Here is a 23,184-nt window from a genome sequence, read left to right on the forward strand (position 1 = left end):
TATGGTGCCCTTATAATTCGCACCTTCTCGATTAATTACACTGCCGCACACATCGATCGATCGTACGGGTCTCGCCACTCCGCTGAAAGTGATATATAGCGTGGCACGCGTTTTTGTCGGAACGTAACATAAATTTTGCCGTTTGTCAGACTCGGTAAGAAGCGAACGATATACGACTTTGAATTAAATCAATAAGCGATCGGCCGTGTAGATACACTCGGGCCGAAATGAATCGGATGAAAAAAACGAAAAGGAGGTCGAGGTGCGCGAAAAACGTGCCGCTCTTACTCGAACCAATTAATCGTAAACGTATCCGCGTGGCAGCAGGTACGTTTGGGCGAAAGGAGGCGAACGTTGTCCGCGGAGTTGTTCGGATCGGCTAATTACCATACCGGAGAAGGGAATAGTAAAAGGCAGCAAAGGGTCGAGAGTATCAGCGAGAAAGAAGAGACAGAAGCTCGGCAGAAAGATAACGCGTCTTTTCGCAGGTTGTTCGGTAGGCGAGGCACGAGGTAAGTTTGGCATGCATCGCTCGCTCCTTCGAGCAGCCAACAGCCATCTATGGAATTACCCCGATGATTAATGGTACGGCTGGCTGCAGGCACCCTTTCCGAGACGTTCTTTCCCCTGGCCGCGTTCGCCCTTGCCCACCGCCTCCACCGCAGGCCCTTCGAGAAGGGCCCATCGCTTCGAACTGTTTGGCCACGGCGTAAAAAAGTCCGCACTATGTTAAACCCGTCCTACCTGCCCGTCCGTCCGTCCACCGTGCTTCGTCGTAGCTCTTTCCCCATCGCGTCGCGTCGCCTCGTGCTCGTGCTCGTCCTCGGCCGCGTCGCGTCGCGTCGTTCGACGTTGGTCGTTGATCGTTGGTCGTCGTCGTCGTTGGCTGTTTTTCTCTCTCTCCATTCCCAATTCGATGCCTATCGTTTTCTGTCAACGTCCGCCTCGATCCACTGCGCACGATTAAGCCTGTACATTGGACGGGGAAACGAGCCGAGATTCCACGGGTGTCGCGCTTTCAAACTTTGTAACTTTTTTTTCGCCAGCAGTCTCCCTCGTATCTGCACGTCTGGCTTTCGTCGCTGCCTACGGAACAGTTTTTCTCTCGAAGAGATGCTATCGTAACGACAGAGTCGACGAAATCACCGCGCGCGGATGATCGCGCTGTAATCCTTGACCGACAGATACGAGGAAAACGTGGCAGCAGCGGAACAAGGAGAAGCAAAAGAGGAAGAGGAAGAGGAAGAAGAAGAAGAAGACGACGAAGAAGAATACGAAGAAGACGAAGAAGGGGAAAACGAGGACGTGGAACGTTGGAGGAAGAAAGAGCGTAGGAAAGCGTAGGAGAACGTAGGAGAGCGTAGGTAAAAGCGAGGGCAAAGTAGAACGAGAGGAGCCGTAAAAGAGCCGCTGGCGGCACGATCGACGACAGCAGCACGCGGTCGAAGGAAGGAAAGAGATACCGAGCGAATTTGGGATTGCATGTCGACGAACAGTAAGACCTCCCAAACAACCCCGACGGGGGCATCTTCCCTGGGAATAGCAGTGATTCGGGGGAAATGTGCAATATCTTCCGTGATCGGGTATTATTACCTCGTGATTACGGGTTTTGATCTAGGCTAGAAGCGTCTACGATCTCCCTTCGTGCCTCTCGCCGCCCCCTCTTCGTTTCCTCGAGGATATTTCCAATGGTGCAACACACCGCGATGACGCGCCTTCGTCGAGCCACAGAGAAGCTCCGTGGCCTGACGAAACGAGTCTGCGTCTCCTTGTCTCCTCTTTAGTCGTAGTCATTGTCGTCTTCGGCGCCCGGATCGTCATGCGATTCGTGACGAGCGCCACAGGAAATCGCCGTGAGAAGTAGCCTGCCGTCTCTCTCTCTCTCTCTCTCTCTTCGGCCCTTCGTCGCGCTTTCCTTCTCTGTCGTATCGCGTACCGATTACCACCGGCCGCGGTAGTAACGAACGACCTGTGCCGCAATGCCGTTGTACCATCGGCGACCGTGCGCGGTTTCTCTCGTTTGGCTGTGCCACGAAATCGTCGTAGTTGGCGATCGACCGGTAAACACGACCGATATCTAACGGTGCTGGTCGTCTCGAGTCGATGGGATCGCACGATCTCTGGCCGGCGAGCGTGAATTCGGTCCGCGGTAGAGGATTTCGGCGTGGCATGCGAATTGCCGATTGCAAAAGAAAAGTCGGATCGATGGGGAACGATGGTGGCGCGAGCGTTAATTCCTGACATCGTCTTTGCACACACCTACGAAACGGTTCTGCCTGTAAAGACTAAATAGGCCGTTTTCTGCGGTAAACCCTTCAATTACCTCGGCGCTGATGTTCCCCGGGTGAAAAGGAATCAGCGAACGAACGACGGGCAGAACAGGATGTGGAATTGGCGCACGGCGGAAAACACGAGACCGAAGGAAGCGGGCGTAGGTGCCGGTGTGAGAGAAGAAGGATGCACGTAGAGGGTAGCCGAGGGCCGGCCGTTTAATGACAGGTAGCACGCGAGAGACCGCGCGGTTCGCACGTAACCTGCTACTTTAGACCACCGTACGTGGAGAGATCGAGCCAGCCACCGTGGAGACATCGGCGTGCGACGAACGCGGCGACGATGATAAGGGGTGAACGGCTGCCTCTACGGGGAAAGAAAGGTGACGAGCGAGAAATCGAAGAAGCAGCCGGCAGAGAAGAGACAGCCCGCATTGCGGAACGATGCGCAACAGCTGCACCTGACACGTCATTTGCAAGGAACTCGTATCAGCACCGGCGATACCTAATTATTATTCCATGTGCGCGAGTGCGTGCATGCACGCTTTATCCTTCGCACAGAGCCGAGTCTTTGCGCGCCTCTTGTCTCGTCTCTCGTCCCGTCTCTCGTCCCGTCTCTCGTCCCGTCTCTCGTCCCGTCTCGTCTCAACTTTGCTAGCCATTCGTCTTGGCACTTGGCGACGTCCACCCGTCCATCGGATTCGCGCTTCTCCGCCTCGCTCCCAAACAAGGCCCACAGCCTTCCACCACGGGATTTATTCGGTTTCTAAGTCGGCGCGCACGCGACGTGGTTTATTCACGATCTACGGGAATTCTCCTATTGATATTATCTAATCCTGTCGATCCACCAGCCGGGGGAAAGTCCTGAGCGTCTAATGTATTCCCATTCCAGGCACACGTGACGCGCCGCTTATGCGGAATTACATCGCGCCAACACAAGCCGGCTGGTGTTTCGTGGCCAGCCGCCACGCCATCCACCATTTGATTTCTTCATCGCGAGCTCGTCTTTCGCTCGGCGATGCTTTTGCTCGACGCCTACGCGCGTCGTTCCGTGCCAAAACACTTTGGAATTTGCGACGAACGACGACGACCGCGACGACAACGGCGATGACGAATCGTCGACGATGGACTCCGCGGAGTGTCGGAAAAAGAAAGGGAAAAAGAGGGAGGCGAGATCGGAACAAAGTTAAGTCGAATTTCCAACGGCAAATTCGTTAATGCGCCGGCAGCCGGTGCCTTTTGTGCGGAGGATCGGCGAGGGGTCGAAAAATCGCTCTGGGCATCGAAATTAAACCGTCACCGCTCGATCGTGGCGAAGTCTTGGAATGAAATTGTCCGTCTAATTTTATCACGCCGGGTTTTAAAATGATGGAAGGTCTCTCCGGGATAAGCCCAAGGGGATCCGAGGTCGGCTTTAATAAAGAACCTCCTGGCGTATATACGGCTACGATGGAGACTCGTACGCTCGTTTTCGAACCAGAAAATGCGTAAATCCTGCGGAATCCTCGCGGCTCTCGCCGACTGAATTATTTTACGTTCCGCCATTCAACGTTTAACGTCGCCCTTTTTTCCATGTTATCCTTCGCCCTCTCTGCAAGGAGAGAGAGAGAGAGAGAGAGAGAGAGAGAGGTTCGCCGGAGTCGAACGCCGTACGTATTTACCGCGTTACCGTTCTTTGACTCTCGTTTGGCTTTCGCGCGCGTTGATCGAGATTTCGCGCATCGGTTGGCAGTTTTCACGTAAACGTTTTCGAGCGTTCGTTCAACGGGAGAAAAGCTAGAACCGCGGAGACGAGGTCGGCCAAAGGGGGGAATAGCTGGAGAAAATGGAAAAGTTTTCAGCATTAACAAACCGATTCCGTAGTTAAAATTCCTGGCTTATCGTGAAGGAGCTCGCGCACGTTCCAGGTTCGAAGTAACCCGCGGAAGCCATTTGCCAGGCACGATGGGTAATTAGCGCGCGGAACACCGATTCGTCGAGATAGCGGTCGGCCTTCCTCTTACGTAACAGCTAGCCGTGCGCAAAAAGTATCGACCGTCCACCTATCTGCTGGTCGTATCCCGTGACCACGGGTCTCGCTCGCTGCGTACACAGATATCGTGAGTAGCTTTTAACAGCGATTCGCGCGAATCGTCCTCGTGTCTCGCGGTCGATCGAGATAACCGCGCGATTGCGTTTGCTCGCGCTGCGTTACCCGGAAGCAGGAAAAGTCGGCAGGAATTTTCTCGATTGCCCGTCACAGCCGTTCGCTTGGCCAGACCGACGTCGTCTTGATCGCCACCGACTCCTATCGTTTTATCTACGTGGCTTAATTATCCGCTTCCTCCGTATCGTCTATCGTTTTTTTTGTCTTTCGAGCGATCGCGCTCGAGACGCGTGAAAATTATACCCTCGGCGGTCCTCCGGACGTTTCGCTTCGCGCAGCCAAACGCCACCGGCTCGGGACAACGAGTTTCCCGAATTACCGACACGGAAGCGAGAAGTTGCGAAAGGCGCCGGCCCGCTTTCGCTCGCTTCGCGTGCAACTCTCAAATCTCGTAATTCGCGAGATAATCGCGGATGGTTTATGGGTTTCGTGTCGGGTTAACGAATAGTCGAGGCGGACCGCGGCTGGTCCGAATCCGCCGAAACGACGGCGTAAAAAATGCAACGATAATCGTAAAGCGAACGAAAGCCGCTTTATTCCGGCCGATACGACTCGCATCCGCGGGTGGCGAGAGCACGATTCCCGGTCGCGGCGTTACACATGTTGCTCTTAAGGTTTAGTGGTTATTATCCTGGCATCGGCGCTCTTATCGACCATGCAAATCAAATCGTAAACGCCGGAACGCTGGAAACTATTCGTGGTCCGATTACGACTAACGGAACGAAAGGCAATAATGCCGGTGTATCGGTTTTACGATTACAGATATCATCTAAACCCCGCGTCTGACCAACCATTCGGTATTCGTTTCTTTTTGCCGAAAGTCGAACAAATGTAAAACCGTGTCGTAGCCGGATGTAGCCACGTTTACGATCATCGAACCGCTGTCACGATCGTTCGATTCTCGTAAAGATCGCCGACGATTCGTAAAAGCGTTGAACGAAACTCCAAGCAACAACCAATGGGCTCCATTTAGATAAGAAGCTGAATGGAATGCACGAATAGAGCTAATAAAGCAGTCGAGGATCGAGCGCGAGCGTCCGTTTCAATGAAATGGCCCCATGGGTGATAGCAGGGGCACCCCATGACTGCGACGTGATTAAAACTGGCGTTGAACCGTCGTTACCAAAGCCACGGGGGGCTGATTGCCGTAGGAGGGACAAGGGTTCCCTTCTTCACCCTCCGCTTTAGACTAATTTATCGGAACGTCCTCCACGTTCGAAACTCTTTGGTTCCGTTGCTATTTTCGCGATCCTCTCCTCCTTCTCCTCCTCTTCCTTCTCCTCCCCCTCCCCCTCCTCCTCTTCCTACTGCTCCTTCGCCTCTTTCCTCTCCACCGTCGGATCCACACGTGCTTTTTCCTTCTGTTAATTCACCAATGCCGCTCTAATTCTTATCGTACATGTCAGAAATTTGTAACGGCCTGATTACTACTCGTTATCAGACCGGAAAATAAATTGCGCTTTGACAGTATCGTCGATACTGTTGATCCGCGTTGACGCCCGTTTTAGATAACGTCTCGTCGGCTATAATATTTTCCGACGAGAATTCGAATCGACCAAGGTCGACGTACGTCACGAGGTTGATCGGCAAAACTAAACGCGCATTAAGCGCCTCCGATAAAACGTATTTTCGTAACCTCGTGCCGCTTTTGAATTTCGACAACGGTAACGTTAGTTCGAACGTGGTTGGCAGCGTCGTATTATCGATCTGCGTGCGAAACCTCGTCGAGTCGTCCGACCAATAACGACGATCGCTCGATTTCATTCGTTTCGTCCGGACTTTGGCGTTTCTAGCGCAGAGGCTGGCAAGTAAGGTGTTTCTAAGAGGCGAGTTTCGCTAGAATTAGCGACGCAACAGCGTGCTCGCACCGCGTTTTACTTGTTATCGTGTCACGCACAGAATACGTTTTCACTATCGCTTATTGTTGGTTAGTCGCGACCTACATGCATCCGCGATTATTCCTGTTCCTTCTCGCGAAAGGAACTCGCAGGTGCGTGGCGATTCGACGATACGCGCTCGACCAGCGTGCCAGCCGACCGATATACGTCTCGTGGAAAGCGCATTTGTCAAACCGTTCGCCGAGAATTTTATTTTTCCGGCACACGCACACGCACCGCGCGTATTTTTAATTACGAGCGGTGTAACTGCGCCTGTGGCAGCGCGAATCCAGGTCGAGCCGACTTCTCGAGAGCAAGCAGCGACCGAGCGACGACGCGAAAAATATCGCCGAGAAGCGGCTGCACTTTTCGAGGAATTTTCGGAAGAAGCAGGAAGGGCAAGGAAGGTCGCGCGGCGTCGCGTGGATGGTAATAAGGGACGTTGATACGTCGAGGGAGCGAAACGGTGCGCGGGGTATCGCGTGCGACACCGAATCGGGCCGAGCACGGAGAATCGGTCGACGTCGCTTCCCCTCCCTCGGCGTCTCCTTGACAAGCGGGTGTTTAATTGGCGTTGAAACCACCGGTGTGACGGGAACACCGTGGCCGTGTCGTCGGCCGAATGCCCGAATGCCTATAGCCTGCAGGATTCAGGGGGATCCGCCATCGCTGGTGCGTTACCACGGGGAACCCGGTAATTACTCGCAGCACGCAACTAGCTACGACCGCGTACGCGCGTTCGCCACTCTTCCCGCCTCTTTCCCTCGTTCTCCCCGTTTCTCCGCTCCACTCTCCTTCGTTGTTCCGTGTCGCGTCGCACCGCGTCCTTTCCTTTCCACTCGTTTCCATTCGTTTCGTTTTGCGCTGGACGCAAAACGCGTAATCTCTTGGAATCCGTGGCCGTCGTATCGCCGTCGTATCGCCGTCGCCGGATGCTGCCGAGCGACAGGACGTCGAGTCCATCGGTCTTACTTGTTTCACGAGGCGAGGAAGTTCTCGCCGATGGTTCCGGTCAGCGAACGAGCGAAAGTTTTCGTCGTCCCAATCGGTTTTCAGGAAGCCGTTGGTACGATCCCCTCGCAGGTTAGCCAGATAATCCACCATTTTGAAGCAGAGCGACAGGAAGCCCGATAATTACGGGAGCAGCGTGCGAGTAGAAAGAAAGCGGCGGCGGAACGATAGCGATGGCGGTGGCGATGGCGTCCGTCGGGTGTCGGGCGTCGCTTACGCGACACGCGTCCCTCCTACGCACTCACCGCCCTTTCCCGTTACCATCTCTTTCGTATTAGCGAGCTCGTCTGTCCGACACTCGCGATAACTCGACCCGACCGAGGCGGCACGGCGACGAACAACAAGCCAGGATCCAGCCCGTTGATCAAACGACGCGTAACTAACCTTGCAGCAGCGACCAAACGAACCGCGAACTATTCGTAATACTTTCGATTTTACAGATCCGTCAGGCTGATCGAGCACAAGTTCAGCCGGGGCTACGAGTCATTAAGTAAAAGGAGCGCGAGCACGAGCGCGAGCACGTTATTAGCGCATCGGTGATTAGTCTACCGGTTGCTCTCACATTTGCATGAGTTCATGAATTCAATCGCTACCGTTTGCCTCGGAGCCAGAAGCAGTACTCGCGCAATGGGAATCCCTCGGTGCCGCTTCTCAACGCGTGCAAATCGCCGACTATTCAATCACCGCTCTAAGACATTGCTTTCAACTTTTATGCAGCTGTCTGACGTTAATGAGAAAGCCACGCACTGTTTTGCGTTTTTACATAACAAAGAATATTTCAGAGACCGTGTTACGCGTCCATTTTAGAGACAATCGACTTTCCAGCCGCGTTAATCGCTGCGCCGCAACGAAAAGCCGAAGCTCCAGCTGCCAAGGATAATCGGTTTTCGAGGCTAGGATGCATCGTCGTCACCGATGAATCGACCGTCGGATTCTTGCAAACGTCGCTGCGGGAACGCGTGCCGCGATGCACACAAATTCACGGCTAATTATTCGTCCGCTCTCGTAGTATCGTAAATCTTAATGAATATGCTCGTAGCGAATGAAAAGCAAAAACGGCGATTATTTTTATGGTTGCGTGAATGGATGTTAAACCGGTACGCAGCGTTCCTTATTATACCTGACACGATAACGCTCGTCGGGGCATTTCGTAATAACAACGCAGACTCCTAAAGGTCTTCGCGGTAACCGCGATATTTCTCTAGGCCACTCTGTAACCTTTGCTCGCTTCCCTCTCGAAAGAAACGCGCGAATCGAACGTAACGGCAGGCGAAAACGATTTCGTGGCACGAACGCGGCTCGAACACTTACGGTTACGTAATTCCGATGAAAATTGCATCGAGGGAAAAGCGATCGATTCGATGCTTTCTCTTTTTCAACGAAACCGCGTCGAAATCCCAAGGAGAAAGAGCCAGCGGTGCACGGACAGGCCGGGCAACGAGCGCGAGTTTCCTGCTCGGCGTACAGACCCTTTAAATAATCGTTTGACCGGCTCGATTCATCGCGAATCCGAGATATAAACCTTGGAGCGGAATTCGCCGGTAAGAAAGGTGCGAGTGGCAAGCGTGGACATTAATTTAACGGTGCACCGAGGCGGCCCCGTCGCTGGAATTCCTCGGGCCGAAACGGGTGCAGACGTTCTTTTATACGGGGACTTGTTCGTACGTAAAATCGCGTCGGGATACCATAGCCATAGCCATATAGCCTATGTGGGGACCGGTGGCGTCTTCGTTCTTCATAAATCTCCCTTAAGAAAATACGCACCGCGACCGTTAAGTAGAACGTCAAATAATTGGAAGAGGTGGACGAAAAACGCGCGGTCGATCGGCCCGTTTCTCTTTTCGAACGAACGATCGAACGATCGAACGAACGAACGAACGAACGAACGAACGAACGAACGAACCGACGAATCCAAGAAAACGCAGACCGGTAGGAAACCAGCGATAATCGGCTATTTCGTTCTCGTCGATTCGCTTCGATGGTTTTTGTCGGGATGCCCGTTTACGCTTTGTCGGACGATTATCCGACTAGTCTATTATTGCGTCATAAATTGTAATTAGCGGTCCGGCAATGCGATGCATTTAACTAATAAATTCATTGGTCAGTGTGGGCAAATTAATGTATGGTAATCCGGTAGATTCCGTCACCAGTTGAAATTAGATCAGTTATCGGAGAGGGACGGCGGCGTTTGACGAATCGTACGGAAAAATCGGATAATATGTTTGTCGCGTTAGGATCGTTTAACATCGAATAATCGTTGATAAAGCGCTTGCAGTCGGCGTTCGCAGTTGGAACTCGAAATGGCAGGCAGCGGCACGGCCACGGCAGAACGAAGAAAGAGGAGGTAGAAAAACAAGGCGATTAAACCGAAGGAGAAAAGAAACAAATCGCGCGGCCCTTACCAACGCGATAATTCGTTACGGTCCACTTGTAACGATAGCCGTTCGCCCGTTATCCGTTCTGATCTCGTAGTAGATCTTCGAGCCTATTAATTACCTTCGTGGAGGAAGAGGTGGGGTAGCGGCGCGCCTTGTCGGAGAAAAGGGGGTGCTGGGACACGGGGGTAAAAGGCACTTAGAGTAAGAGTGTATAAAGCTGGGCGCGCACCCTCTGCTGCAGGCGAACGAACAACAGACGGGTGGCCGCTTTGCCGGGGAGAGTGGGGAATATTTAAAAAGTAATATCAATTACATTTGCATATTCACCACCCACCCATGACCCGCCACCGTTCGCCACTCTGTCCTCCGTCCTTTCCTCCTCTTTCTCCTCCGTTAGGCCCACCCCTCTTACCATAGGGGCTGTGTGCACGTTTCACCCTGTGCTGGTTATCTGTTGAAAAACTACCTGCACACCTTTTACTCGGCCTGGGAACTGCTTGCGCCACGCTGGACGCTGATCAACGTGGACGACGTGCCGCGCGAGACTCGATCGTCCACCTTTCGTTACGTCGCCGGTTTCCGGAGGCCGGAAACTTGATCGTGCGACGAAACCAGGTCGCTCGTTCGCCTTCTCGGCGACGCGTGTGCAAGAGCGTCGACGAGGCCGAGAAACTTGGACTGGCGATCGAAACGGTCAGCGACGGAGACAGAATTTCGGAAATACAAGGTTTTCGGTGACAGAAACCGAACAAAGGAATCGTCTGCGCCGCTAGATTCTTATGGAAACGAGGAATACGAAAGGGAACGAGCGTCGTGGACGGTCTGCCATTTCCTCGGTCGTCTGCTCACCGAGATTTCACGAGAGTGACGAGGGGATGGAGGCTGTTGCGCGCTCCAGCGAAGGCTCGCTTGTATCGGTGTAAATCTTTGTTTGCAGGAATTTACGTAAGGGCAAAGCAAGTCCCCGGCAACGAGGCGCCGCAATACGATAATGCGATAACGCCTCCACCCTCTCCTCACCAGATTCTCCGTTGCTCGCAGCTTCCCCTACCTTCTTCCAGTTCTCCATTTTCAGTCTACGAAACCCCTTCTCTCTTTTCACCGAGGATTTCGCTATTGTGCCCGTGCCGATTGTTACTTTACCCAGCCGTTAACATAACAATACGCAAATGCGGCCCGGTCCTTTCGTTTCTTCGTTTCTACCGAGCTTCTTTTGTCCCTTTTCCCGCGTCCTCGGCTTTTTCGCGTCGTTCCTCGATATCGCGGCGGTTATGAAATTTCTTCCCCTCCCCCCCGCCTCGTCCTCCTCCTCCATACAATCTCGCTGGCCAACGAAAGATTATTTTTCCAAGGATCAGGCTGCCAGAAGGTTAGAGACTTTACGCGGGAAACTCTGGAAGGTCGGCGAGCAAAGATATCGTGTAATCCGGTTAACCCACGTACCTTTTAATTAACAGTGGCGGTAAACAAAGTAATAGTTCGGGGGCACGATCGTTTCCTTTTTTCGCGTGGTTCGCCCTTAGCGCGAAGGTTCGGGAAACCGAGGAGAGTAGTCGGCTAGCAAAAGGAAGGGGAGGAGACGCGAAGGAGCGAGCTGGAACGAGAAGTCAGAGCACTCAGCGTGGCTAATTGCTCGAATCATTAAGAAAAAACATGAAATCTAAGCCCCGGTTCTGCCGCGCGGACTACAGTGGGAAGCCATAGATAGCGATCGCTCGCGTACCGTAATGAAAATAATCACGGCAGCCCGGCAACGATAACTACGTTTTAGCCCGAGTTATTACAGTTTCCCGCAATCCGGCTCGTTTGTCCTTGCGCCGCGCGATCGAACGTTCCACCGAAACCGCGGTTTCTTTTTCGTTTCGCTGGCTCGTTTCGCTGCCTCGTTTCGCTGCATCGTTTCGCGTTCCACGTCCCTCGGATGCGTTGCTCTCGGTTGCCGTAAACCTGCCCGGACGATTCCCATGGCTTTCCCTCCCCTCTTCGATCCCTCCGAGCGATCGATATTTCGATCGAAAGACGGCGAAAAGTCGTTGGCGGGGTCGTGACGATGGTTGCGGAACCGTGGTGCAGGCTAGATAACGCGCTATCACGAGAAAATACAAGCGTGGCGGGGTAATTTCGCGCAATTATCGTAACTCGTAGGATCGTGTTTCTCGAGCGTAAGAAAAATTGCGGGAATAATTAGGCTGGCTGTGGCGTCGGTTGCAACAGCGGCCGATGGAAGGCGTGAGTACCAAACAGCCGGCTCGAATGACGCTACCGCGTCCGCCTGCAGGCTCAGGTGGCTTCGCTCTTCGAGTTTCCATTGTGCGTACTGGGGTGCATACATTATTTTCGTCGGCTTCTTTGCCCTCCGCGTGGCACCCACACTGGGCAGGTGTTACCGTGCACCCTGGTACCCGTCCTCTTATCCTCGATAACTCCGCGACCGAATTTATTGCCGGACAGCCTCGTTTTCGTTGCTCCGGCTAACGATTGTTTCCGACCTTGCTCGATACGGGTCACAGCGTCGTACGAGGACGTGAACGACGATCTACGACCTACGAGGATGTTCCACCGAGTCGTGCTATTCTTCGCCGACACCACGATCCGACCATGTCCGACAAATCGGTCGATCTCTTCGATGTCCTTGATAGCTAATTAGCACCTCCTGTCGAGTCGTTTGGTTCGCCAAGCGAGAAGAAAAAAAGAAAAAAGATAGGAAGAAGGAAAGGAACGTCTGGTTGGAGAATCGAGCAGGACACGAGTCTCGGTGGTCGATACCGGGAACGTAACGATGAAACGGGGCAAAGTCTCTCACGGGTTCGAGCCGGCAAGCCGGCGTTCATGGGAACACAATTTGTGGCAGCCGCGCATCGCTGTGTACGGTGGCGTCGCTTTATTTAGATTTTATTTCAGTAAAAACCTCGTCGCGTACGTGACGGCACGTATGTACGTATCGCATCGCACCGCACCGTGCGGTCCGCCTGCCAGCGACCTTCCTTCGTCTCCGTTCTCGCAATACGCCTTCTTCCTCTCGTAACTTTGCTACAGATACGAGACGGTATCGTTTCTCTCCTTAACATAGACGTCGAGGAATCCTGCGAGGACTCGTGTGCAACGAAAGAAGAGCAGAAAAGCAAAGAGTGGCTGGCGTGCTCGCGTGCGCAGGTGCAACGTAATAGCAGGTAACCGGAACGGATATAACGCGGTAGACACCTTTGCGATAAATCCACAAGGTTCGAAGCGTCTAGAACCCATCATTTGCGAGGTACGAAACGAGCAGAGAACGCGACGACAGGTAGCGATTAGTCGTAATATTCGAACGGAAGATTCTATCGATGGTCTCGGGGAATCGAGTGGAACGAACGATCGCTCGTTGGGAATAGGCGTCGCGGTCTCGGCAACGCGCTCGATCGCTCGGCCAAACTACACGCCGGGTCTCTTCGATAGAGGTGTCCGCGTGGTGGTCGAGTGGATGTCGCGTCTCGCGGCTGGATAACTCGATACGAGAGTATTTACTGCGAAAAGTCTGGAGGAGAAGAACGGTGATGGGCGATCCGGCGAGAAGAGTCGAGGTTAGGAGGCAGGAGGACGGAGCAGGAGAAGAAAGGAGGAGGCGGTGGAAGGAGGTGAGGCCTAATATGGCCGCCATCCTCTGTATTCCGGTCGTAGACGGAGAGGCAAGCGAGCAAGCAGGCGCGGCCCCAAAGGCAGCTTTCAATGCCAGTCATCTCCCGGAATGCGCCTCAACGAAGCGTACTTTGTATTCCTGATCCGCGCTCCGCGCTAAGACGAGAAGGCCTTCGCGCGATCTCTTTGAGGACACGGGGCCACGACTCGGCTCGGCTCGACTCGGCTCCGCTCGAGCCGACTTATCCAGGAGACGAGACGAGACGAGACGAGACGAGACGAGACGAGACGAGACGAGACGAGACGAGACGAAAAGCGACGTGGCGCGACGGCACTGCGATGTTTTCGCCACCGATCATCTGCCTGCCTCTCTTTCTCCCCCTTTTCACTCTCCCTCTACCTCTCTCCTTTCCTCTCTCGTGTTCCTCTTTGCGGCCATTTTGACTCTTCAAGGCGCCACCTAGTCCGCTTCTCCGCTTCGTCTACCGTGACGACTACCGCGCGCAGCGCACTCGCGATCGCCGTCTTTTCTCTTAGTTTCGAAGTTCGAAAGGCGGCGATAGCTAAATCGTAGACAGCAATTCCCGTTCGTCTTCACCTACCTTCCGTGTTCGTCCGTCCTCCCGCTAGGGGATACCATCGGTATGATTCAGTCGAAGAGATCCTCCGGATGTCGGCGCGGCGACCACAAGCACGTGACTCTTCCGACGTGCGCTAGACACGTGATCTCCGACGTACACCTTGGAACCACCAACACCAAGCACAGACCAAGACGACCAGAGCCACTTAGAGTTTTCACTGAGCGGTTCGAACGGATAGACTCGAATAGACTCGAGTAGACTGGAGTTGATTTCCGCGACTCGAGCAACTACGGGAAACGGGCGAAGGAAGAGCGGAACGTGGCGTGAACGCGCAGCTAGCCAGCAGAGAGAGCACACCGGGGTTCCTGGCAGACAGGGAGAGGAATACGAACTAAGGGTTCTATATCCATCCTACGAGCGACGAGGAGCTGGGCCGAGTCGAGCATAGCATAGGGAGCAGAGCAAGGAACACTGGCACCACTCCTGGTAGGGGTAGCCGACGTCCGTCCCGAGTCTTTCCTCATCTGCAAGTCGTATAACCGAGCTAATTATCAAGTTAATATGGCCATTCTGTATGGAACCCCGCGAGAGAGTGGGTGGAAGCGAGATGCCCGCAAGGGGTGGCGCCCGGCGTGCGAGCGAGACGGCCTGAAGTACATTGATATTATAAGTTGCTTCAATCGCTGTATTCATTTGTAAACTAACCAGGCTAAATGTATTCACCACCGCGAGGCGGCGCGCCGATAGGCGGAGCCACGGGTACCCGGGCTACGACGGCGCCCTTCCTTCTTCCTTCCTTGCTTGCTTGCTTCCTTCCTTCCTTCCTTCCTTCCTTCCTTCCTTCCTTCCTTCCTTCCTTCCTTCCTTATTGTCTCCTTCATCCTTCCTTCCCTTTATTCCTGTAATTTCCTCCGTTTACATCCTCCACGTACCGTACTGTTTACACTTTCACCTTCTTCTAAGTCGCCGTCGGAGCTGCCTTTAGCCGACGTCGACTCTAGTTCCAGAAAATGTTGCCTCGGGCTAGGTAAACGATTAAACTAGGTATTTTAAAAATGCAAAAATTCCACTACCATTCCGAACGTAATCGCAGGATTAATCCACGGAGGGAACAACTGCGAATTTCTCGAAAAATCATACTTCTTTCGGCTCGCGAAGAAGAACATGGACAGCGACTGCTTTTCGCACGACGGCCGACGAGAACGTCTTTCGGACGCAAGCCCGGAAGATTCGAGAGATCGTTAGGGAGATCGATGCGTTCAAAGTTCGATCGATAAAGAACGGAAACTTGTATTTTAAAAGGGTACAGACATCTCCGAAATGGCTGCGACGGCACAGAGAGGCCCACACTCGGCTCGTCATTACGTTTCATGTATTCAGATTTTTTCCTCGAGCAGGCACGAGCTGTCTGTATTATTATTCCGGAGCAACTTTACGCCCACCGCTTCTTTCCTCTCTCTCTCTCTCTCGTTTCTACGTGGTACTCGTCTTTCTTCTCGCATGGTGGCATGGTACCATCGCGCGCCTAGTCGTCATCTTCGCCGCCGCCTCCCTCCTCATCGCTGTCGCGCGGCAGAGCTCTCCGCGAGAGACGACGAGGACGACTTCTTACGGTTCGTCTCGAGAGCAGAGACCACGGAAATATGAATGCATAAATGCATAAGTGCTCCCACCACCAGTGTCGCCACCACCATCTGCTTTTCCCGCCTACTTCGTTCCGGTCCTGATTCGGCATTCTTTTCTTTGCCGACGCTTTCCGTCCTTTTGCCTGCGCAGAACCAAATCCACCTTGATCGCACGTTGGATGACGAATGTTACTTTGCCCGTAGTTCCGTGACTCTTGGCTTTCTTTTCCCCGCGAGCTACCTACCGGAGAGACGTCCCGGTCGCCGTCAACCGAGATTCAACGAGAATTCTCGGGCATCCACGAGAAGGCTCGAAGGTACAACCGCTCCAACGCGGTTCTATAAAAAAATACAATCTCGCGTTGGTGGTTATAAAAAGGCTAAATTACTCACGCGTTGCCGGCAAGTAAATAGCACGCAATCTACGCAGATTGTAATCTAGCAGACGAGAAAGCAACGACTCGGCCTCGCTCGGGAAAAGAGGGTGTAACGTTGGTGGCAGGACGCGAGATTAAAAGACAAATTAGCATAATGTGTACACGCGCGCCCCGTGCAGTCACTGTTCTAGCGAAACGCTTCCGCCTAATATCTCCCTGCGTCGACCGCGACACACTCCGAGGAGTCTTTTGCGTCGCGCCCTAATCTACCTTTCATAGATCCTGCGCGTGTCTACGACGGAGCAAAGTTTTTCAACTAGCGGCGAAAAGAGAGCAACAGCTTTCTGTCGATTTTTTAATCAGTGGTTTAGAGGGTAGTTTGACGGCGGGTCTCTGTGAAAAAGAGTCTCGATCGAGATAGGATGGGTGGGCGACGAAGGGGTGTCGGCGATGCAAATAGCGCGTTTAATAAAGTGTCGCACGGCTGCCATTTGAATACCACGGCATATTCACTTTTCTCATCGGGGCTACGAGGAAAAAGAGGCGAGGTGAACCGGCGAAAAAGAGGTTGCGATCGGCCGAGGAGTGGCGCGAGATGAAAAGCGAAACACGGGCGAAATACGAGGGCGGGGACGCGGACGGGACAGGAAAGGAGAGGAAAAACCAAAGCACGGAGACCGTGCAGAGACTACCAGCGAAACCGAAAGAAGCGGAGGAAGATCCGCGGACGAGGAAGAAGAAGAGATCGACGTGGAACGAAACGAGCGGATAGCCCCCTAGATGATCCAGCGTAGGTGTAGATACAGCAGGGAAGGGTAGCCGTACAAGAAGGTGGCGAATCGCACCTTCGCTTCATGCATGATTCAGTCGCAGTATCTCATTTCATCCGGTGGCTTCGCTAAACTATATCTCCTAATGGTAATGCTATTCCGTGGCACATATCTCTTTATATTACGTGGGTAGGTTGGCTGACTGGCTGGCTCACGGTTCTTGGGGCGGTATACGGAGGCGAGAAAGCCAGCGCCTCTCGTCCAGCCCCTTGCACCCTCTATCAGAGATCCTGGCGGATCGCGAGGCTTTCTCCTTTTGCCACCTACCAAGAAAACTACCCCACTGTGGCCGGGCCACGTACGTATATTCGCGCGTGTCTTTGCCTCGTGTAGAGCGCGTGTGGGTGGTCTCTGGATGCCTCTGGAGCACGAAGCAACGGCGAAGAAATAAAGAAAGAAACTGTTAGTTCTCGCTGTTTTAAATTACCATTTATTACGACACATAAAGCCGACCGGGCCCCGACAAGTTCTACCAACGGCCATCTTGTCCCACCCATGGCCGATGCGGCGAAGAGAGAAGAGCGAGGGCGCGCAGCGAGGGGAAACAGGCCGGAGAATCGAGTCTATATCACCGTCTTTTACTTTCCACCCTCTTACCTACCCTTCTCGTGCTTTTTCCTTTCGACTCGCTTTCTCGTCTCGCTTTCTCGCGGTCTTGCTCCTTCGCTCGGGGTTGCTGTACCTCTCTGCTGTACCCTTGGCGGGGATCGAAACCCCGGGTAATGATCATTACCTCCGGTATAGTGACAAGTGAGATCGGGGGGAGCCGACGGTACGGCTGCAGGAAATGGCCACAGATAACGCTGTCACGGCCATTTTTATATTATGACGAATGGATCATCTTTCTTTCGTTAAGTTTGCCCTCTACGCTCTCGACCAAGGGGAGCTCGATGATAGATTTCTCGTAATTATTCGCGCGCTCTTCCCGCCGCTGCTTAATCGTCTTTTCTCCTGAAAACTACTCCGACGTAAATAATCGCCGGCACTCGTTGCTCCTTCGTCTTCGTCGAAATAACAGAAATATCTTTTACGGCAGCAAGATTTGCCGTTAACGCGCACGGATCGAAGGCAAAATACAGAGAGAGAGAGAGAGAGAGAGAGAGAGAGAGAGAGAGAGAAAGAGAGAGGAATATCGCAGCTTCGTTGCGACGAACGATCGTTCATCGTGCCGTTTCTTTTTTTTTTTCTTTTTTTTCTTTTTCGCGAGTTTTCCGAAGGGAGGTGGCGGCGATCATAAAGAATCCGAAAAGTATCCAGTTCGACGATACCCTCGATTTCGGTTTGCAGAGGCATCCTGCTGCGCGGCAAGCTGCCCTTTTTCAGCCCCCTCACGCTGGCCACGCGGCAATAACGGTACCGACCAGTCTTTCATATCGTATCGGACCAGCTCGTCTATGTGGAAATGCGATCACTTAGAAGCAGCCTCGAAGTATAATTCGGCCGAGACCAGTCTCGTCGGTGTACCGGTCCGTTGCGTCCGTGTGTGAGCCAACAGATCGTATATTTTTTATTATTGGCCGATGGAGCCAGTCCCCGGGGGTGGAACGGGTGTTCGGCTGGTAGGAGGTTTCGATAGCTGACCACTCGATTCCACGCGCTCCCTCTTTAGCTGCCACCCTCCCCCTTTCACTCCTCCGCCCGCTTCTATCTGTCCGCCCTTCTTCTATTCGCTACAGAAGGAAGTGACCGAACGATCGAATCCGTTTGTACGCGGCCGCATCCGCGTCTTCGTAAATGTGTTCGACCGAGTGCTCTTGGTACGGTTCGCTGGATCGCGCGTATCTCTCTCGGGCCGGGGTCGTTTTATCGAGTGTGGACGTCGGAGAAGCGATTCTCATGTTTTTACATCGAGGCAATTTTTCCATCTCGCCCCGTTTGCCTCCGAGAACGCCAACTTTCACCGGCCACCTGCCTCCGCGCGTCTCCCTCAGAACCCACGGTTCTTTCTTTTCGACGATCCTTGGACGGGGCTGTGGACCATCGTCCGGCCATCGTTCGACGACTACGCGACTAGAAACCAGAGAGGTTTATTTGCCTGGTGGTGGTTGGCGTTCCCTCGCAGGATTAATCCACCAAGATCTTCGATACGTATGACGCGGCTACGCTTCGACGGTCGTCGATCCTTTTGCGTTATCCTCGAGGCGTTCTCGAGAAAGAAAAGAGAGGGTGTGTGGGGGGAGGGGGAGGAGGAGAGACTCTAAAGTTGCTGGAATCTAATCGCTTCTTCGATCAAGTAACGCGAGTCGTGGTCACGGTGGAAACGATGTAGCTCGTTTAATTCAATCGTCGAAGCGTGCACAGGCGGACCATTCGTTACGAAGTTTGGCCGCGAGCGTGTTGCGAGAGTCGGTGGCAGGATGTTACGGCGGGGGTGGAGGGTGGAAGGAGCGACGAGAGAATCTAGGCAAGAGGATCGCCGTTCGAAGGAGCGTATCGAAAGCCGCTCGATCCGGAAGGTTCCTTCTGGAAGGCTCCTTCTGGAAGTAAAGTCGCCGGTTGGCTCGCCCCCGCGACGGGGTGTTCTCCAGGAAGCCCGGGGATTGGTCTAGGACGATGCCTGTCCGTGCTCTTCTCTCTCTCCCGTCTCTTCCGCGGTGGCTTCATTATACGTTGACCTAAGAAAATCAACCACCCACCGCCGGCACTGTTCGTCCTCGGCCTTCGTCCTCTCCTCCCGTGTACACCGGCAACCAGCCACCGTCGTTCGCTGCAGCATCCTGGGCCAGCCACCGGCTGCAGAGAGGAGGAGTGCTTGGAACAACCGAACCAGGTGCCCCGACTCAACCCCCAGCACCCTCCTCTTTCCATCTAACCTAACCTATCCCTCTTCCTTCCCACCACCTTTCTTCCTTCCGTTCATCCGTCCGTTCGCCTGTCTGCCTGCCCGCCTGCCTGCCTGCCTGCCTGCCTGCCTGCCTGCCTGCCTGTCCGTTCGTTCTTCCGTCCGTCCTACCTTCCTTCCTTCCTTCATTCCATCGACTACGACGCCGCGACGTTGTACGGCAAGAGAAAGAGAGGGAACCAGGGGTAACTCATCGCTTATGGATACTGATGACTCGCGCAATGAACTCAGACCGCGCTAAGGGTGGTAGCAGTGCGGTAAACCCACTGTGCTTCTCCGTTCCCTTGTCTTTCTCTTACTCAACCTCCGCTGCTTCCCTCCTCCGTTCCTCCTCCTCCTCCTCCTCCTCTACGTTTTTCTCTCCCCTCGTAACCATCTCTCTTCTAGCCGTTGCTTTCCAGAGTACCTCCGTTTGCCTCAGCCCCGATCCTTCAATAACATTTTCCTTTCTCCCCAGCCAGCGGGGGATGAATGCCGTGGAACCCAAGCGTATCTTACGTACGATATATATCCGACTTTTTCATCTTCTCGACAAAGAATCTCGCTCGAGTCGAGCGATTACCGATAACTGTGCAGTTGGGTGCTAATACGGGAAACGAAGATACGTTCTACGCGTTCGCGTTTACCCCTTTCGTACGTTACGTCTACCAGCCGATAGACGCAAGTATTCCATGCGATTTTCTTTCTCTCAGCTGATGCAAAATTCAAAGTTCGTGAAAAGTTGGACGCAAACTGTCGATTGGTCCGGGCAAACGATGCCCGTCGGAAGAAATTTCTCGTTCGCGAGAGGTCCATCGTATTACGTAAGATTCCGGGTGTCGTTTCCATTTTCCGTCCCTTCTATCCTCTCACGGCCATTCGTTTCTATTACTCCGCGTTAAGGGAGACCCGACAGTTGGCCGACCCGAGGTTAGATTTATTTTCACTCGGTGGGTATTTTTTTTTATGACCCTGCCCGCGCTTTAGACATAGCCGTCGCGGAGGGATGTTTTTCGCGTGCGATCCACCGCGGCCAGGCTCGGTTTCGCGCGTGTATGCACGCCAACGCTCACGACACTGAATCATCCGGACGTGGCACTGACTTTCGCGTCATCCCCGTGGAAGCGAGCGGCCTTCTCGAGCCGCGCTCGTATAATAAACCCATAAACAGCCCTGCTGCCGCGAGAAGAAGAGACAAGGAACGTCGCGAAAGGGACAGAGAGCCTCGTCCACCCCGACGTTGCGCGAGAAACGAGGCTCGCCACGGATTATCGAAGCCGTTACGCGGACTCGGTGTCGTTCGCGTTCGGAATACGGTTCTCGAGATCTTCTTGTTCCGCGTCGTAACGTTCCATGGGGCCAGAGATGCGTCAATTTTCCAACGCGAGTATCCCGTGAACGGAGATACCGAGAGAAACCAGGGAAAGCCGGGAGGAGAAGAAATAGAAAAATAGGCGATAAAGCAGCGAGGAGACAAGGAAGACGAAGGCGACGTGATTCCTGTGGCAAGAGGTGCACGCGTAGGCTCGTGTACGAGACGACCTTGTGATTGCGCGATGCACGAGGTGCATATGTACACGAGGAGAACGCGTTACGTAGCGGATACATAGTAAACAGCATGGCGTGGGAGAGGCAACGGAGAAAGAAAAGGAAAGAGAGGAAAATAAAAGGGGGACGAGATAGAGGCGGCGAAGGAGGAGAAGGTGAAGGCGGAGGTTGTGGCCGGTGAGAGGGAGAGAGAGAATTCCTAAGCACCCGGAGCGCGATGCTTACCTGCGGTAACGTTTAAGCGGTGGAGTAAGTACAAGACCTTAGCGCGCATCAAGGAAACAAACAGCTGGCGCGCGCAATATGAATTAAACATGCTGATTAATAATTAACAAGTTGCCGGCTCTCCTCGCGCGCCTATACCGGTAGGTAGGTGTACTATCTGGCTTTGTCTTGGTTGCACACGCCTCGATCCTTTCTTCTTTTTCTCGCTTTCCTTCGCGCGTTACGAGGTAACGCGCACCGCTCGATTACGCTTCACGATCGGCGCCGGCTCACGCTAAAACAGCTGTTCCACGGGTATCGCGTGTCGATCGATTTAAAAATGCTTCGACACGACCTCAGGCTGTCGGCGAACGCGTGCGGAAACCATCGCTTCGCTTTTACCGGTTCACCGCCCACTAAATACCTTCCATGTCCAAGTATCGCGGAGAAGATCGATCCAAGATTTTTTCGCGTGCATGGAACGCGCAGAAAAATCGCGAGAGAATCGAGCGAAAATGGCCGATAATGCGAGCGAGGAGAAGAGACCAGAAGCGAATGGAAGCGAGGAGAAGCGAGGAGAAGCGAGGAGAAGCGAGGAGAAGCGAGGAGAAGCGACGAGAAACGAAGAGAAGAGAGAAACTGGGAAGACTCCGGGCAAGTTGGTAGGTTGGTAGGGATCCTCGCGCGGTCTCCTCTTCATGTTTATTAATGTCCCGTACGTCCGTCTATCGATTCGTCGTTTCACTCTCGTTCCTCGCGAGATAATGATACTGACCTATGCCAGCTGTCGCATAGCCGAGGGCTTAAGTGGCTTAACAACGTTGCGGATAGCTGAAACAACGATCGGTCCTCTTGACACATTGACTGAATACATTATTGTAAATGTCGCCAGCTGCGTTATCGGCGCGCACGCCGGACGGCCGAACGAATCGGACGTGTACGATCGACGTCGCGCGACAGCAGCGCGTGCCTCCCGCGGAGCGCTTCTTTACGTAATTCCACGGACACGGGCATCGCTTTGTCCCGTACGATATTCCGCCGCGATCGTCGTTGCGCAATCACGAGCTATTCGTCGTCGGCGCGAATCGTTACGCGCGATACCACCGGCACACGGTCTTCCGTGTTTCCCTCGAATATCCTATATATTCTCCTCGATTGAATTCCGAAACGTCGATATCCAGGTGGAACGAGCGACGCAACGAACTCGCTTATTTGTTTGTTAACTCTCGGCTGGCGTTCGATACGAACGCTCCATCGATCGTATCTCCGCTTCCGTGGATGGGGCTACGTAACACGGCGTAAACTAGTTAAGTCTATTAATTAGCGTGGAAAAGAGTCGGCACGATGGGATCGCGCGATAATCAAAGGTTGTCGCGTTAAGCTCGATTCGGAGCAACGCGGAGATTGCGATTCCGCGGCAATTTTAATCGACCAGTTCCTTCCTGCGGATCCGCGTACCTACTTACTTTCCATGAAAGCTCGCCTTTCCACTCCGGAGTTCATTAAATCCAGCGTAACGGGGGGGGGGGCAGCGTTTCCATAGATGAACACGAAAAGATTTATCGCAAGTCGGAGGATGACTGTTCGTTTCTCAAAAGGCACGGTCTTATCCCCTCGTTTCGGAAGGAGAAACACGCGACTCTCGGTCTCCGCGCGATTCCTGCACGCACCGGGGATGTGTTCGCCATGCTAGGATGGTAGGTAGGGTGACGAGTTCAGGAAGTATAACCATAATAGGCAGAAACGACGGCGAGACGAGGAGGAGGGAGGAAACGCGAGGCAACCAACGACACGAGAGCCGTGACGCCGTTCCTGTAGGGATTAATTAGCGATAAGGCTTCTAATGAGAGGCAGGTGAGCGAGCGAGCGAGCGAGCGAACGAACGAGCGAACGAACGAACG

The 23,184-nt window shown here is 53.6% G+C and overlaps 1 long non-coding RNA gene across 2 annotated transcripts in view; it reads right to left on the reverse strand.

The window, feature by feature from the left end:
* Window positions 1-23,184, reverse strand: part of LOC138178861 (uncharacterized) — a 110,300-nt gene that overhangs the window by 37,068 nt on the left and 50,048 nt on the right. Inside the window, exons 1-2 of one of the 2 annotated variants that reach the window (XR_011172838.1) lie at window positions 14,584-15,344; window positions 13,900-14,402 (exon numbers count right to left, since the gene is read on the reverse strand). The exons of the other annotated variant lie outside the window; for it this stretch is intronic. This is a non-coding gene — a long non-coding RNA (uncharacterized LOC138178861). Of the gene's footprint in view, window positions 1-13,899; window positions 14,403-14,583; window positions 15,345-23,184 lie in introns of those variants that run through there. 2 annotated transcript variants of the gene reach the window in all.

Source organism: Bombus flavifrons, chromosome 4 (assembly GCF_040668555.2).
Source record: "Bombus flavifrons isolate JBK064 chromosome 4, iyBomFlav1_principal, whole genome shotgun sequence".
In the NCBI taxonomy this organism is placed as follows: domain Eukaryota; kingdom Metazoa; phylum Arthropoda; class Insecta; order Hymenoptera; family Apidae; genus Bombus; species Bombus flavifrons.